This window comes from Lepus europaeus, chromosome 13 (genome assembly GCF_033115175.1).
Source record: "Lepus europaeus isolate LE1 chromosome 13, mLepTim1.pri, whole genome shotgun sequence".
Taxonomy (NCBI): Eukaryota; Metazoa; Chordata; class Mammalia; order Lagomorpha; family Leporidae; genus Lepus; species Lepus europaeus.
In genome coordinates this window covers 9,262,379-9,280,272 of record NC_084839.1, presented here as the reverse complement: position 1 = coordinate 9,280,272, position 17,894 = coordinate 9,262,379, and positions in this window count along the sequence as shown.

Here is a 17,894-nt window from a genome sequence, read left to right as displayed (position 1 = left end):
GATGCTGGTGCGTGCCTCGTTAGGGACACGGCTCAGCAGCAGTGCCCGGGCTCTCCCATCTGCAGTCTGTGCAGGTCTCTAACTTCTCTGCTTTTCTTGCTGGCTGCCTGCCATTTGGCACTTTCCCTGCCAATTAGCACCTCAACCACAGTACAGAAGGGGAAATCCAAAAGGGTGAGCCTCGGTTTGTACTGAATAGTGTGGTTTAAGAGCTTTGGGGGAGAGATTAAAACAAATAATAAAAAAAGGTTGAGTGAAGGAAGAGATGGCAACTAAGCAGTGACCCAAGTCCTGAAGTCGTACTGGAGTTCAGTTCTCTATTACTCCGTTACTTCCACTATCAGGACATGGAGAGCGGACCATCATAGTTAAGAGGTGGCCTGCCTGCATTGAGAGTTAGGCTCATTCATATGCTGAGGCTTAATGTGAGAATGCTTCCCAAAGTTGTGTCAGCTTTGCCTTTCACCTTAACCACTGCCACCAAACTGCACATGTCCGTATCTGTGCTATGTTTCAGCAACTATGTGCAACAGGGTGTGAGAGTCCCAGCAAGACACAGGCTGCAAATGAAAGATGAGATCAGTCCCTGGGAATTCTAGCCTTTGTTTGAGCAACTCCACTGGTGGACCCTAGCACAGACTCTATAGATGACTATCTTAGAGTTTACTTCCGAAACTCATTTGAAATGGAGACTGGAAAAATTCACTATTCAAGATCCAATTAAGCTTCTGCCTTTACCCCTGGTTCAGCACAATCTATACTTGCCTTGTGGTTTCAGTTAAGTTCTTATAAGTCACCCTGAATGATAAAGCTTGTTAAATCAGCAGGTGCTCCAAACCTGTAAACCCATTTCTGCAAAGACACAGGGAAACAACACCATTCCAGAAATCAGTTTGGAAAAATGTAACAAGTCTTTAAAATACATTTATCTTTTGATCCACTCACTAGACTTTGTAAATTCTATGTTTTTGAAACTCAAATTTATTCATTACAGTAGTTATATAGATGATGGACAAATTGAAAATCCTGATCATGGTTAAATAAATTTATTTACCTCTTATATAAATTTAAAAATTATTTTTAAAAATTCATTTACTCAGTAAATATTTATAGGAAAAGTAGATACTGCTCTAGTTGGGTGAGTGAAGTTTCAGAGGGAGCCTGGGGAACATTTTCTTCTGACTGCTTAAGTAATTTGTGACACAGTCCATGAACAAAGTATTCAGCGGGGATGTGTAGTGGGCCAAGCCTCAACCTGCAGCACCAGCATCCCACATGGGCACTGGTTCGTGTCCCGTCTACACCTCTTCCCATCCAGTTCTCTACTAATGGCCTGGGAAAGCTGTGGAAGACGACCCAAGTGCTTGGGCCCCTGCACCCATATGGGAAATCCGTAAGGAGCTCCTGGCTTCGGATCGGCCCAGCTTTGGCCGTTGCCGCCATTTGGGGAGTGAACCTGCAGATGGAAGACCTCTCCCTTTGTGTCTCCCTCTGTGTCTGTAACTCTGCCTCTCACATAAATAAAATGTTTTTTAAAAATTTAGTGGGAAAAGGCTTGGAATGTCTTGTATTAAAGGTGTACATATGCAGTTTTACACACACATATATCAAGATATGAAGAATTCTGGAATGAAGTCTGTAATCTGCAAGTTGAATACGCATCAGAAAACACGGTCACCTGATTGTCAGATAAAGGGATGGATACACAGACAGGCACCACTGCAAAAATCGCAAAACGGTGGTTATAGAATCTAGATGGTGTCCATGGTACTCATTATACAATTCTTTCAGCTTTTTCTGTGCATTTAGAAATTTTCATAATGCAAGATCAAGGAAAAACATTTTATGCACAGATACAAACATGCACATATAGCAAAACAGTCACAATGGCTGGCGCCGTGGCTCAACAGGCTAATCCTCCGCCTAGCGGCACCGGCACACCGAGTTCTAGTCCTGGTCGGGGCGCCGGATTCTGTCCTGGTTGCCCCTCTTCCAGGCCAGCTATCTGCTATGGCCCGGGAGTGCAGTGGAGGATGGCCCAGGTGCTTGGGCCCTGCACCCCATGGGAGACCAGGAGAAGCACCTGGCTCCTCGCTTCGAATCAGCGTGGTGCGCCAGCCACAGCGCACCAGCCGCGGCGGCCATTGGAGGGTGAACCAATGGCAAAAGGAAGACCTTTCTCTCTGTCTCTCTCTCTCACTATCCACTCTGCCTGTCAAAAAAAAAAAAAAAAAAAACAGTCACAGTGGCCATCTTTGGACAGTGACAGTACCGGTGATTGCTTTTCCTCTCCTTTGTTACATTTGTATACATTACCTCCAAACTGATTTGTGAAAGTCTCACCCCTGTGAGCCCCCACCTGCCTCCTCCCTGCCTGTCTGCACCTGGGATAAGCCCGCTGGTCTCTTCTCCCACACCTGTGAGCCTCCTCTGCATCTGCTGATCCCGTGGTAGTTCTGTGGTCCTGCACACACCTGTTTCTTCCTTCTCAGAATTGCTTCTGACAGCTCCTCTCTCTTGAAGGAAACAACAGCACACAGCCTTCCCAAGTCTGCCACACACTACCTGGGGGCATGGCCTCTTCCTCATTGCTCCCCAGTGTCTCCACTACACCTGTGCTCCAGTCTGGGTTCGGACACCTACCAGTCTTTCATCAATTGCTTTACCTCTCTGTGCTTTAGTTTCCTGACCTGTAAAATTGGTTAAACACTAGCACTTAACTCATAAAGCGAAGACAAGTTCTCATGTAGGGTTCAGAGGATAATAAAAACCACAAAGTATTTTTTTATTATTTTTGGTATCATTTACTGCCATGTCTACTATCACCAGCAAACCCAGTTGATAGCACACAATCAGACATAGAGAATTCTGGGATGTTGGAGAGGGAAGGGTGTGGACAGAATCATCTATAATCACTGCCCCAGGTCCAGACCCACCTGAGCATCCTTTCCAGGGCAGGTCTCAGGTGCCCAGTTTCTACTCTGACCCTACAAGACACTACGAAACTACAGGAAGCTCCACTGTGCCTCAGCAAGGGTCAAGCTGACTGGCAACCCAGGCAGAGTAAACCCCAGAGGTCACTTTAGTGCACACAAGGGAGACCCATCTCCTGAGCCCTTACTCCCTGCTGCAAGATTCACATCCTCCCAGGATGATTGACAGCTGGACTATTCCCTCGATGGCAAACTCAAAGCCCGCAAAAGACCATCACAAAGTAGCTGATGCAACTGCTTTTCTCAAAGTCTCTGCTACCCAATCCTACCGTGGTCACCATGTTAAAAATACTTTCCAAAGTCTATGCAATTAAAAGGTACTACTTTTGTAATGAAAAGTAGATAGTGCTTGTGAATGTTCTGAATATTATTATTAAGGTTCTACACGATTCACAATTCAACGGATGGCCCAGAAATCCAATGGACTGGCTGGAGTCACCAGTCACCCTGAAGGTATTTGTGGAACTGTTTGCAAGGTTGATTAAGGATAGTACAGCTCCTTCTAGGAAATAATTATCAGAAAACATGAAATTCTTTTCTGAGATATTAAAACAACAGCAATTTGCCATTTTTATCAATTTCATCCTTTTCCTGGTCCTATCATTGTCAATCACTTGAATGGAGGCAGAAACAAGAGCCTAATTTTGTATTCAAATTTTGCCTGCTCAAAATCTTAACGCTCACCAAAAACTTTTAAAAAACAGAAAGAGCTTGTTGGTTTGTAGCATAGGAATGTCATTCAAACCCTTAAGTTCAAAATAACTCATGCCTTTCCAAGTTCCACTTACTTTTCCAAATAAACAAAGATATCTTATTCTAAATTGTTTCCACCCGGCTTTGAAACATGCCTGCCGAATTTCTCAAATAACATATTTTATGTATTTCCGGATGCTGAGAAATGCCAGGAAATAAATCCAAGGGGAAAAAAAAAAAGTATTCATTGATCTGGCTAGTGAGAGAATAAATAACGACTTTTTGTGCCTTCCAGCAAATGTAAAACTCTCCAGAATTGTTCAGGTCCCAGTTTTATAACCATCAAAACTGTCTGCTTCAGTTACCCTGGAGTACAGCTTACACGAGTGAGCAAGGAATTGATGTATCTTAGTGAGCACACAACTAGTGAACCATCTGACTCACTCCAGGTTTGCCTGTCAGTAGCAAGGATATTCATGAACAGAACAAAAAGCCTGGCGTGGGGCATGAGAAAGCCTCTGGGATCCTAGTGTCTGATGCACGAGGCTCCGCGAGGTGAGGCACGCCCGCCAGTTCATACAGCCAGTCTGTCCCAGACTGACTCAGGTTCAGTCCAACGCTCCATTTACTGCAAACACGTAGCACTGACAGTAGTTTTATTTCACTGTGGGCTGTGAGGGTTGTGAGCCAAACAGGTATAGAGTCAACCAAAGGACTGGCGATAAAGATTCTCTGTGATGATCAAGATATTTATTTCCTATCAAAAGCTTAACATATATACACAGGTTGAGCATCCCCAATTCAAAAATCTGAAATCTGAGACATTCCAGAAACAGAAACTGGATTTATGCCTGCATGACCCATTTCCTTTAAAATTGTAGGCCCCTTTGATTGAATACAAAAACCTCTCATTACAGCATTTGAGAATGCAAATCACAGGAAAAATAACGTTTCTTCTAAAAAGTCATAACTCCTTTAATAATGTAGTTTACTTTCCTATTTTTTAATGAATTAATTAACTTACTTGAAACACAGAACAACAGAAAGAGAGGGAGAAGACAGAAAGAAAGATCTTCCATCTGCTGGTTTACTTCCCAAATGGCCACAACAGCCAAGGCTAGGCCAGGTCAAAGCCAGGAGCCAGAACTCCATCTGGATCTCCCACATGGGTGACAAGGCCCCAGGTATTTGGGCCATCTTCTACTGCTTTTCCGGGCACATTAGCAGAGAGCTGGATCAGAAGCAAAGCAGCCGAGACTGGAACCGGAGCTCTGATGTGAGATGCAGGCATTGCAGGTGGTAACTTGCTTTATAATGAAACCATCCAAAATCCTGTTTTCGAGTTCATTTGGGTTTTTCTTGTAGTGAAATATACAGAACATTCACATTATCTGTAGTCACTACCGCCCCGCCCCCCCCACCATGAATTTACCCTTTTGGCAGCCATGGAGCACGATTTGGTTGACAGAGAACACAACTATCTCTTAACATCGACGTATCAGGAATCCCACGCTTTACTAACCCCGACTTCCAAGCTGTACCAGGACAGCAGATTAGCTCTTCACTGAACGTCCCATGGAGGCTTGCATTCCCACTACTATGTCTCATTACATCTACCTGGCTGTGCTTCCACCAACGCCACTAAACGTACAGGCCAGGACTTGTCCTTTGTGAAGAATGAAGGTTGTTGAGTGTCTGCACTGCACAATCAGGACATGTGAGAGGGAGTATGACAGAATTTTAGTGAGGCCAATGTGTCAAAACCAGTGGCCATTTCTGATCTTTCCATGTGACTCTGGAATCAATTCAACATTAACATCGCCTCTTTCATAGGGAAGAAAGTCAGCTAGGTTTGATGGCCACATCTCTGGATTCTTGGTAGAGATCAAGTGTCTAACATTCTATCTGCTCCAGTGTCTGTGTAAGTTACCAAAAATATCCCAGAAATTACAGGTCCTCCTGGTCAGTATTTTTTCTTTTTAAGATTTATTTATTTGAAAGGCACAGAGGCAGAGAGAGAGAGAGTCTTCCAACTGCTAGTTCACTCCCCAGATGACTGCAATGGCCAGAGCTGGGCTCATTCGAAGCCAGGAACCAGGAACTTATTCCAGGTGTCCCACGTGGGTGCAGGGGCCCAAGGACTTGGGCCATCTTCTACTGCCTTCCCAGGCCATAGCAGAGAGCTGGATTGGAAGAGGAGCAGCAGGGACTAGAACCGGCGCCCGTATGGGATACCGGCACTGCAGGCATCAGCTTTACCTGCTACGCCACCGCGCCGGCCCCGTGGTCTGTATTTATTGCATCTCTAGACTGTCTTCATATCACAAGTGTTCCCAGGGTTGTCTCAGAAAACGCATTCCCTGCTTTCTCTGCAAAGAGTATTAGAGGAGATCTGAGTGGCGCTACACAGAAGCTCCCCAGAGCGCCAGGGAGACAGAGTGAGACAGGAACCAGAAAGCTGCCAAGCTGCACGCCAGTCTTGCACACGCACGAGCTCGTGGGGTGACACGGGCCAAACCACCTGACAGATCTCCTGCTCCGCTGAAAAATGTGCCTCAAAATTCTTATTCCGTTTCTTCACAGCTTGGGACGTTTTTAAAGGAGGTAATGGGAGGAGGAGAAGAGAAGAACGTGTGTTATCTCCTCATAATTTGAGGTGAATGTGATCATCCTCTCTTTACAAACAAGGAGCACTCAGGCCTACAGAGGTGTAGCAACTTCCCCAGTCCTTCAGAGCCCAGGTGGGTGGGGATTTAAGTTACATTCTTTGCATACTCCACATACTCAGTGACTGCAGAAAACCCAAATCTAGAAAAAATATTGGAGGATATCAACTGCAAACCGCTTACCTTTCAGATGAATAAACCAAGGAGGCCCACGGAGTGCTGGGACACTGGCAACACCAGACATCACCGGAGGCAGAATCACAGCGGGCCCCAGATCCCCTGAAACCCAGCCCCCTGGTAGAGAGACCTACTCAGCGCAAGTAGCACTCCATGAGGCGTCCACCGAGCAGCCAAGAGGAGAAAAGTGCTGCTGAGGTTTGAGAGGACACTTCAGAGGGCTGCGAACATCAGAAGGGCTGCAAACAATGCCCCGAGAGCACACGCTGGTGAACAGTTCGACATCAGCCATCAGGAGTGGAGAGAGAGACACTGAGAAGGCGACAGAGGAAATGTGTTTGAAGAAACAGAAGTTGGCCGGGTGGGCAACCTTGAAGGGGTCCTCATGTGGTTCCTTTCTATGAATTCTCACAAAATAGTCCCAGAACCAGGAAACCGGCAGAAGGGAGAGTCTGGAGAAGAAAAGGTGAAGTATTCCTGAAGAATCCCATCTGATGTGCGATGTTTTGAACCAGAGGTTATTCATTTTGCTTCTTGTAAATGATTAATCTTTTCCATATGGTCACTGGGCAATCAGCAAATTCTCTTACATGACACCACCAAAGGGAAAAATACACATATCAAAAGAACTATTAAATGCTGTTTTAAAAACAAGGTATAAATGACAAAGAGAAGTTCCTTACAAATGATGGAAGTATTAGAACCTGGAAAAGTTCCAAGCAGTGTTTTCCTTCTCTGAGTCTAATGAAGTGGGAAACTTTGGAGGTGATGCGACTCTAGAGAAGAGCGTGATGTTTATTTAAATGGATTTTAAAACTTTCCTGTGCTGATGGAACATGCCACTTACAATTAATTAGCAAATAAGAATAGTCCTTGGAGTCAGTCTACAATTGTAGCAGGCCATTTGCCTTTAATGTGATCATGGGTATTAAAGTCACAGGATTAGGTTTGTCCCAGATGAGCCAAGAGGCTTTTAGAATGCTCTTCTCTCCAAGAGTAAACCACAATCTAAACTAGGTCACAGATGCTGTTTGGAAATAATGACTAACATCTGCACAGCCCAGCGACATCTTAAAGAGTGAGTTCATATCCATTATCTCATGTGATGCACACAAAAATGTGTGAGGCATATATTATTCCCCCATCGAGGCTCAAAGCTGGAATGATCTAGCGAAAGGTGTCCAGTGAGAATGTGGCAGAATCAGAGCTCCTGAAAAACCCTGTGGCCCCCTGCCCATCACACACACTATCAACCAGAACCAGAACCACCCCAAAATGCCTATGAGCTCAAAATTCCCTGGAACCAAATTTACTAACCAGGATCTACAATGATCTGGCTTTATTTGTTTGGTTTTGTTGGTTTTTCTTTTCCTTTCTTTGCTCTTTTTTTTGGGGGGGGCACCCTACTTTTAAGATACAAAAAAAATAGACAAACGACATTCCAGACACTATGGAAACTCTACTGTTTTGATTGCCAATGCTTTTCTGGAAATTTTTTTTTTTTTACATTTTTTGTTTTTAATTTTTGACAGGCAGAGTGGACAGTGAGAGAGAGAGAGACAGAGAGAAAGGTCTTCCTTTGCCGTTGGTTCACCCTCCAATGGCCGTCGCGGCTAGTGCACCGCGCTGATCCAAAGGCAGGAGCCAGGTGCTTCTCCTGGTCTCCCATGGGGTGCAGGGCCCAAACACTTGGGCCATCCTCCACTGCACTCCCGGGCCACAGCAGAGAGCTGGACTGGAAGAGGAGCAACCGGGACAGAATCCAGCGCCCCAACTGGGACTAGAACCTGGTGTGCCGGCACCGCTAGGCTAGGCGGAGGATTAGCCTGTTGAGCCACGGCGCCAGCCTGGAAATTTTTTGTAGCTCCCAATAGAAACCTAAGGTCAAAATACTTAAGCATCATCAACAACAACAACAACAAAAATCAGTTGTGTTCAGCATGGTGTCCCATTTGGTTGTGATGTGGTTGGATTTTGTTTATGATTTACATTTTAAAAGGTGAAATGAGAAAGACTCTTTGGGTTAACCAGAAAAGTGAATTAATGAGAAGGTTTATTCGTGGACCGCACAATCACCCATCACTAAGACGATCTTCGAGTCTATTGACAAATATTGGCAGCACTCCCTTTCACACTTGCACTGTTATTTCCTTTATTCAGGAATGATAACTACAGCCAGGAAACGAGATGTCAACAAGAAATTTTCAGCTAGTTGTTATGTGTATTTGTGCGTAAGCATTGGAATCGAGATATAATAACTCAGAAATGGAAGGCGGGGTCCCCTTGTCAGGTAAGATTCTTCACCGTGCTCGGGGGAGAAGCAGGAGAGGTTGTGAATGTTCCCAAGGGGAGCTTCGTCAGTCCTGCAGTTCCTTTTGGAGGAAGACAGCCAGCATTAGACAGTTGGCTCCAGATAGTTGGGGGGCGGGGAGCCTGAAGTCTACATTAAAGATGAAAATGTATCAAGAGGAAACTTTGCTGGAAGGCAAAGCAGACTTTTACTTCCAAGAGTTTCTGCACTTAAAATCACAGTCTAATTTTTTTCAAGGAAAGAAAGCTATTCCTACTAAAATGAAACAGATTTGATATATGATCCTCAAAAGTAAACACTCCTTAGGCTATTAAGGCAGCAGACTTGAGAGAAAGTGATTTGACATTAAAAGCAATCAGAGATGAAGGAACATATAATTAAAGTTGGATCTATGCAATATTAACTTCACAATAACAAAATCAGTCAACTAACCAAGATTTGTCTTCTTAATTCTAACAAAATGGCACAGCTAACTTTTCCCTCTACTAAACTGTTCACTTGACATTGGTGACTACATTGGTTTGCTCGAGTTGCCATAAAGAAATCCCACAGATGTGGTGGCTTAGACAACAGAAATTCTGGAGGCCGGAAGTCCAACACCAAGGTGTCAGTAGGGCTGGTTTCTCCCAGCGCCGCCTTCCTTGGCCTGCAAGTGGCTGAGTTCCCACCGTGTCCTCCCCTGGCTGTTCTGTTGTCTGCGTCTGTGTCTGTTTCTTAGGCTGCTTCTCTCCTAAGAACACCAGAGAGTCTTCTCATACCTCAGTCACCTCTTTAAAGGCCCAATCTCCAACCATAGTCACACTCAGGTCCTCAAGGGGCTTCCATATTCAAATTTAGAAAGGGAGGAGGACATAGTTCTGCTTATTACATTGCCTCTGGCCCCACACAATTCACAACCTTCTTGAGTGCTCAGTATATTCACCCCATCCCAACATCTCCCAGTGTTAACCCATCCCAAACCAACTCTGAAATTTCACCTATCATTTAAACAAAGGACATGTAAGATCCAAGTTAAGACTGGTCCTGAAGCAAAATTTCTCTGCAACCGTGAGCTTGTACATCAGAACAAGTTAGGACCCCCACCCAGCAGTGGTAGGACAGGCACAGGACCCACATTCCCATCCCAAAAGAGAATAATCCAAAGGAAAATGACAAATCCCAAGCAATTCTAAATCCTAACAAGGCAAACTGCATTACATTTGAAAGCTCTAGAGTGATCTTCTTTAGATCCACTCTCTGTCCTGTGGACCACCAGGGAGCAGCCCAGCCCCAAAGTCCTGGACAGCTATTCCACCCTATGGGACCAGGCTTGGGCCCTCTGCAGCCACGCTGGCAGTGGCAGCAGCCCTGCTGGCCTCTGAACTGCCTTTAGGATCACTCTTCCTTTTCCTTGAAAGATAATGTGTGTCCATGGCTAGATAGCTGCACTGGCCCATCCTTCTCCCATTTTGTTCTCTCTTCCCTTCTGACCAAGCTGCCTTCATTTCCGCTAAGATGGCTGACAGGACCCAGGAGTCAAGCCTGCCATCCCTTCATGCCAAAGGATTTTCCAGCCACTCCCTTCATGTTCTCTTCAGAATACACTTTGTCATTTTCTGCAATACAGAAAAGCTAAGAATTTTCCACAGCTTCAAGCCATGGTTAATTCTTGCCTAACAATTCCTTCTTCCGTTTATCTCTGACATCTCACATTTTGCTATGAGCAATAAAGAGAAATCGTGCCGAGTCCTCAATACTTCACTCAAAAATCTCTTCAGCTAAATATCCTAGTTAATCGCTCACAAATTCTACCTTCTACAAAACATTGGAACATTACTCAGCCAAGTTCTTTGCCATTGTAAAACAAGGATCATATTTCCTCAAGTTTCCCATAACTATTCTTCATTTTCATCCAAGACTTCACCAAATCACTTTTAGCATTCATATTTCTGTCAAGAATCCCCACAAGGTAATCTGAGCTTTTTCTAACATCACCTCAAAAACTTCCACTTTTACTCATTACCCAGTTCTAAGTCCACTTCCTCAGTCTTAACTGTTAGAGCAGCACCGGCTTCTCAGTACTAGAGTTTGTCTCCATCCGAGTCCTTCAGAGAACAGCACCAGATGATGAGAGGTTGTAAGCAGCTGGCTCATGTCATTCTGGAGGCCTGACAGGCCCCAAATCTTGAGGGTAGGCTAGCAGGCTGCAGACCAAAGAACAGTTAAAGCAAAGGAGGTCTGTAGTGAAATTCCTCCTTCTTCCAGAAAGGCAGTCAAATCATGGGTAAGATCCACTCACGCTAGGGAAGGCGGTCTGCTTTTCTCAAATTCTACTGATTTTATATGTTAATCCCTTCTAAAAAATGGCACCTTCACAAAATATCTGGAAGAATGTTTCACCAGGTCTAAGGACCGGGCCTAAGCACAGTGACATGGTGTCACTGATTACCTCATTTGCCACTAAATCCATTGTAAGAGCTGGAGCTGACCATGAGCACATAAACTAGAAAGAAAGGAGTGGGTGTAACAGTGGTTAAGATGCCACTTAGGACTCCCACATCCCATACTGGAGTGCCGGAGTCCAAGCCCTGGCTCTGCCCCGATTCCAGCACCCTCCTGCTGCTTACTCTAGGAGGCAGCAGGTGATGGATCAGGTACTGGGTACCTTCCACCCATGTGGAAGACTTGGACTGAGTTCCTGTGAGTTCCTGGATCCCTGCTTCAGCCTGTATCAGTGTTTCAATCTGTGAAATAGAACTAAAATTAACAACCACCACATTGGAGGTCAAATGTGATGACAAAATATGAAAGACTTTAAAAGACAGAGCATTGGCAATATTAAAGATCAGGAAAACACTGTCTCATTCTTTAAGTGGACAACTACAAAATCTAGAATATACTGAGATGCTTTATGTGGTTGATTAGGCAGTGGGTTGAAGCCAGAACTTCATTTGCTATGATGGATCCTGAAGTCTGACAGCAGTAAAGGCCTTCTCAGACCTGCTGTACAAGCCGGAAGAAATGCCAAGGTTTCCTTCACTAGTGACTTGCTGCCATTCTTCCGATGACACCGTGACTAACTCTGCTGACAGGTAAAAAGGAGGTCTGTGAGAGGTGCATCCCAGCTCCAAGAGGCTACCAAATTCAGAATCATTAACACAGAAACAGAGACCATCTTTTTTAGTGAAGAGTCTTTTTTTCCTATACAATGAGGGGGAAATGTCTCCCTAGTCTACAATTTGGGTTGAGAAGGGAGTAGAGGCAGTCATTTAACTTCGTCTTGTGAAGCCAGCAAGACATGGGAGGAGTGTTTCTGCACAACTTTCAGCCCCTGGGAAAGAAAGGAGTTGAATTTACCGACCAGCTGTCCTGCACTGGGCTCTTTTCCCATTCTTCGTCCCAGTTTGTCTTCCCTCAAATCCTTGCAGCACAGATATTATCTCTAAGAGGGAAAAGTTAGGGGAATTGCCAAGAACTTGGAAATTAGGGAAACAAAGTTAATATCGGAGAGTAAACAATAGCAGCACAGATACCAGATTAGAGGCAGGATGTTAGAAGTTGACTAAGAGCAATAGAATGGTTTGAAAGCCAACCTATTAATAACTGGAGGCAATAATACATCAGAAATTAAGCAGCTATGTGTGGTCATTCCTGAAAGCAGAGAGAGGCAGAGACACAGAGCGGTACCCACCACAAAGAATCAGAGGATAAGGAGTGCAGGCCAAGGATTGAAACTTCCTAGTCTCTCTGGCCAATTTAGCTCTATTATGAAAATGGATGGACAAGGCCACTAGAGCCCAAGGCCAGGGGATACTTAAATTATATAGCTATCTAATCATACTCTGAGTGCTTTTTCAGATTATAATTTACTTTTCCATGTAACTTGCCTGTAAGAAAAGAAGATGCCATTTGGACCAATGCAAGTCTTTGTCCCATGTGATAGCTCTGTCTCTCATGCTGATTTAATACACTGGATAGATAGTTATTTTTGTTTGTTTGTTTGTTTTTAACAGCAGCCTTTTGAGTTTGGGTAACGTGAGCCTGCTCCAAGAGACAAAGCATCCACCATGACTTACAGTGTCCTAAAACAAATGCTCAGACCTGGGACCACAGAAAATTCTCCCTGGTGCCTACCATCTTGATGGGCTAACACTAGGTTCTGCCTAGATTGTTCATAGCAATTCTGTTTAAAAGTTGAATGCTATCATATTTGTTGTAAATATTCTTACTCTTTGTCTAGAAAATTCCTGTTCGTCTGATGGAAATTCACTGCCAGGAGATGACCACTGTCATCCCTCCCCTTTGCAGGCCAGAACTAACCACTGCCCCTGGTATAGTCATATGAATCCGCTGTGTCACTAAATACACTGCCTTTTATATGTTGTATCTGAGCCACACTCTAGGCTGTTTGAGGGAAGCGGTAAGATCTTATTTTTTTATCCTTAGCCTCTTGGAAATAGCAAGTATCAACAAAACACTGATAAATTAATTTAAAAGACAACCTAAGACCTAATGCTTTATTCCAATGTATTGAAATAAATCATTTCAAGCAACTTTTTAAAACTAAGACTAATTTTCTGTAAGAAGTACTGATTACCTGGATTCTCCTAAAATATAAAATTAGAAAAGGAAAAAAAAAACTAAATTTTTATAATGATAAAAAAGCACAAAGTTTAAAGTTGGAGACCATCTGGAGACTGTAATCCAGACTCATTTCTGTTATCTTCCCTGTGTTTCCTTTAGCACAAAATAGGAATATAGTTGCCAGAAATTCAGTAATATAAAAGTAGAGCTAAAGGCCATGAACACAGAAACTCATCAGGAGGCGCTCAATAAATTTTTATCCTCTTTTCTTCTTGCCTCTGTGAAGGCATTATCTATGAACTCAAAATCAGGGAACACACTGTATCACTCCCCTCAGATGCAAGTCCTCCATTTCCATCAAAAGAAATCATCTCCATTCAATCAAATTTACAGTTGTCACAACCTCTCCCCTAGCTGAAGTTCCCAAAACAGAAGCATTGAAAAAACCAGGGAATGGTTAACTACCAATGGCAGTATTGGTTAATACAGTGTGAGACCCAGATGTAGTATAGGTCTGAGCTACGGAGGCTGCCTCACAAGCTGAGCTGTAACAACTGCATGAAAGTCAACTGAATGGCCGGTGAGCTTTCTGGGTCAGGCAGAAATCCACAGGCTCCAGGAAGAGGACATCACTCAGGGGCCAAGTTTAAGGAGTGTCATATGGGGACCAAAGTCACTGGGAAGACCCCAGAGACCAACGGTGACCCAGCTCTAGGGCCACAAACGTCGACCCTGTCCTCTTGGCCATAGACTCAATAACACAATGGGTAACTGCTGCTCTGGACTAACCAGAGACAGGGATGGGGCCACAGTGCAAGCGAGGAACACTTCCAAGGCCGTTTCCTCCCTGAGTATATGCTTTGACGTCCAAGTTGGCCAGGTTGAGAAAACAGCAATGCTTGAAACATGCTTGCTGTGACACCAATGAGCTCCTCCTTCACTTCTTGAATGTTTCAAGATGTATCTGTATAGCAACAAACTAAAATGAAGATTAGCTGGTGGAAGGAGACACAGAGCCAAATCTTATCCCGACAGGAACCATGGAGCGAGGCATGGAGCAGCCTGGGGAGTCTGGCCAGGAGGGCTGCCGAGATGGCTGTCGGCACCGCAGTGGAGAGAACACACTCCCCTGGGCCAGGATTGCCTCCCTCTCACCTCCTGGAGGAAGACATGCACTTCCTAGAGTAGCGTCAAAATCTCCTTCGGTCCAAGGTTACAGACATCTCTGTCCAACTTTGCTTCCATTTACACACAAGGAAATGAGGACACAGGCGCAGTCTGAAGACAAAATGGATGTGGCCCAAGCCTTAAGTTTGGGCCAACAAAGTTCTTTCAAAATCCGGCTGCCAGAGGTTTGGGTTTCCCAGTGACTTAGCCCAGGTTCTCAATGAAAAGAGGCTTCGGAAGTGGGAGAGGCAGAGGATCAGGGCTGCATTGACAGGAGCCCGGGTGAGAGAGCGCCCTGTGAGTGTAACACGTTGGCTGCAGCTTCTTGCTGTGCCACTAAGGAACGCACGCTCCTAGGCACCTCTCTGAGCCTCAGCCTCCTGCTCTGCAGAGGTAACCTGATATTAACTTTCTCAAAGGTTGTCGTGCAGATTGAATGAGATAAGATACGTAAAGGTGCATAACACAGCCTTGGCATGGAATAGATGATTGCCAAATGTTAGTTTCCTTCCTTTTCATATTACCTTTTTAGAATTTCTGAATGTGTTTGTGCTAGGATGTACTGGCGAGAAGGGTGTCTTCAATTACACTTTATAGAGAATATGAAGCATATGGGAGGAAGAGATTGATCCCAAGCTGCCAAAATTATTTTTGTGGGAGGAAAATTCAGAATCACTCCAGATCCATACTGCGCTCCTATCTGCAGGTGCGCCTATGAAATCTTTGACACTATTAAGTTGAATATATTCATTATGACATAAATAGAATTCGGGGAGCTACTTCATTCAGGTTGGAGCTGTGAGTGGCACCATCTTCTGTAGAATCACTCCATCGGGTGTGTATCAACACATTTTGAAAATGTCAGATGGAGAAGAGGAAGTTTTCTCTCTGGGATTTGAACACCTGGTGTGAGAAAAATCTAACAGAAAGGTGACGGCAGAGAAAGAAGAGAATAATTCTCACTCTTTCTGTAAAATATACTCAGTCACCACCGAGCAAAGCAATAGATCTTCCTCCTAATATTTTCATCTCATGGATATTATTAAATGACCTTTCCACAGAAATCAGTTAGCATAGTTGCATTGGAAACAGTTTCTTAGGTATGCACAGGTTAAAAAGTATCATATGCTTCATAATTTCATGTGGTTCCATTTGCTAAAGAAGAGGGAGAAGTGCACATTGTGAATTCAAGATGTTAGTGTCCTATATGGGCAGGGAGAGAAAATAGCATGTATGGGTCTCCTGCTATGTGCCCAGCAGTGTTGGGCACAAAGAGACATAGCACTTGAACTTCATGGCATCTTTGTGACATAGAATTATTATCTCATCTTAGAGATGAGGAAATTGAGGCCAACGAAATTAACTAACTAGTCAACAGTGCAGGCTGGATTTGAGCACACGTTTGGGTAACTCCCAAGCCTTGCCTTTTCGCTGGGTTGCAAACATCTGCCCAGTGATCTTGTGAGGGCTCTAAGTCACTGCCTCTCCTGCTCTCTAGTGGAAGCATCTTCAGTCCCAGGAGGGTAAAACAATGAGCTCATCTTGAAGGTTCTCTAAGTGAAGGTACAGTCAATTCTCTTCCGTATCTCCCTAGTTAAAAGGCCACTGGACACGGACATCCTACACCTGCACCTCTCCAGCCACCTCCAGCTATCTCTATTCATTAGCATCTCCTACTATCTCTACCTTCCAGAAAACACCACCACCCCAACCCCAGTCTACACTCCCACTGCCACCACAGCTAACTCCCTGCTCCTCTACCTGCTCTCACCTGTCACAGATGCTGGTGCCTCTGCTTCTGCTCCTCCCTCCTGCTTTGTTCCCTGACTAGAAGCTTAAAGAGCATTTCCCTTTGCCCTCTCACTCAGGCCAGGAGTGTCTTTCAGCAACTGTTGTGTGCCAGGTACTGTTTAAAGTGGGGATTCAACAGTGATAGAAGTAAGAGAACATCCCTGCCTTTGTAAAACTTACATTTTAACAAGATAGCAGGCGATTAACAACAACTAGCGATGTGTTCCAGGAAGGAAAACAGAGGAGGAAGGGGTGGAATTTTATGTGGACAACAAAGGGCTTCCCAAGGAGGACATGGCTGTGTAGGCCTGGAGGAAGTGAGGAGAGAGCAGCCTGTGTTACCTGGAAGAGGGGTGTTGCACAGGGTGAGGTCCTGAGACAGGAGCAGGACAAGTATGGTCCAGGAGCAGCAGGAGGCTGGCAAGGGAAGGAAAGCCTGGATCGATACTCCACAGAAGTCCCTGAAGGGACAGGAAACTAAGTCCTTCCAGCCAGAAGGGGGCTTAGTGGTATACCACCACCACCACCACCACCACCACCCACCCGCCGCTGCCACTGCCATGGAAATATGTCTACATCCTGAATCCTGGACCCACAAATAGGACTTGATTTGGCATGTGACATGAATAGAATTTGAGCTGAAGTTTAGGATCTGGAGAGGAGGAGGGGCCTGTCCTGCTATATCGTGGTGGGTCCTAAATGCACTCACAGTATTCCTGTCAGAGGAAAGCAGAGTTCAGAGACAGAAGAGGGCCAGCAACAGCAGCAGAGCCTGCTGGGGTGGGGCCGTAAACGCAGGCTCCCCTGGAGCCACCAGCAGCTGGAAGATGAAGGGAGGGCGTGGGTTCTCCCCAGGCCTCTGGAGGGAGCACAGCCCTGTCTACACCTCAACTTTATATTCTGCTCGGCGAGATTAATTTCAGACTCCTCGCCTCCAGAACTGTGCAAGAGTACATTTCCCAGCATTTTAAGCCTCAAGTTCACAGTAATTTGTTAAAACAACCCAACAAAGCTAATAACCCCTAACTGCTATCTCCTTGCTACTTTCATTCCCCTGCCCCTGTGTATCCCTGCGGTCAGTGGCCTCAGACCCAGCCTGCAGCCGCCCTCCTTCCCCTCACTTCAACCCCTCAGCCATCCTTTCTCTGCAGTGTCCATCCTTTCTCTGCTTCTTCCCACTCATCCTTCACAGCTCTTCCAGCCCCTAACCCTCCCTCCACACAAGCTGCTCTCAGGGGCACCCCTCCCCATCTGTCTGAGACAACAGTGGCCTAGAAGCCTCCTCTAGCAGCATCACAAATCTTCATTAGGACCATAATGATCATCAATGTGCTGGAACCGCAGCAGGCTGTTGGCAAGCCTTGTTGGAGGCAGCATGACACATGATGGATGATGGCCCAGCTGCCCCTCCCCCCCGTGCCACTGCCTTGTTGTTGAGTTTTATGAATGAAAGAAAGCATGAGGGAACTGTTTGTGGGAAGAGCCCAGGGCTTGGTCAGAGGGTCTGCAGTTCCCTTGCTTGGAGCAGACAGA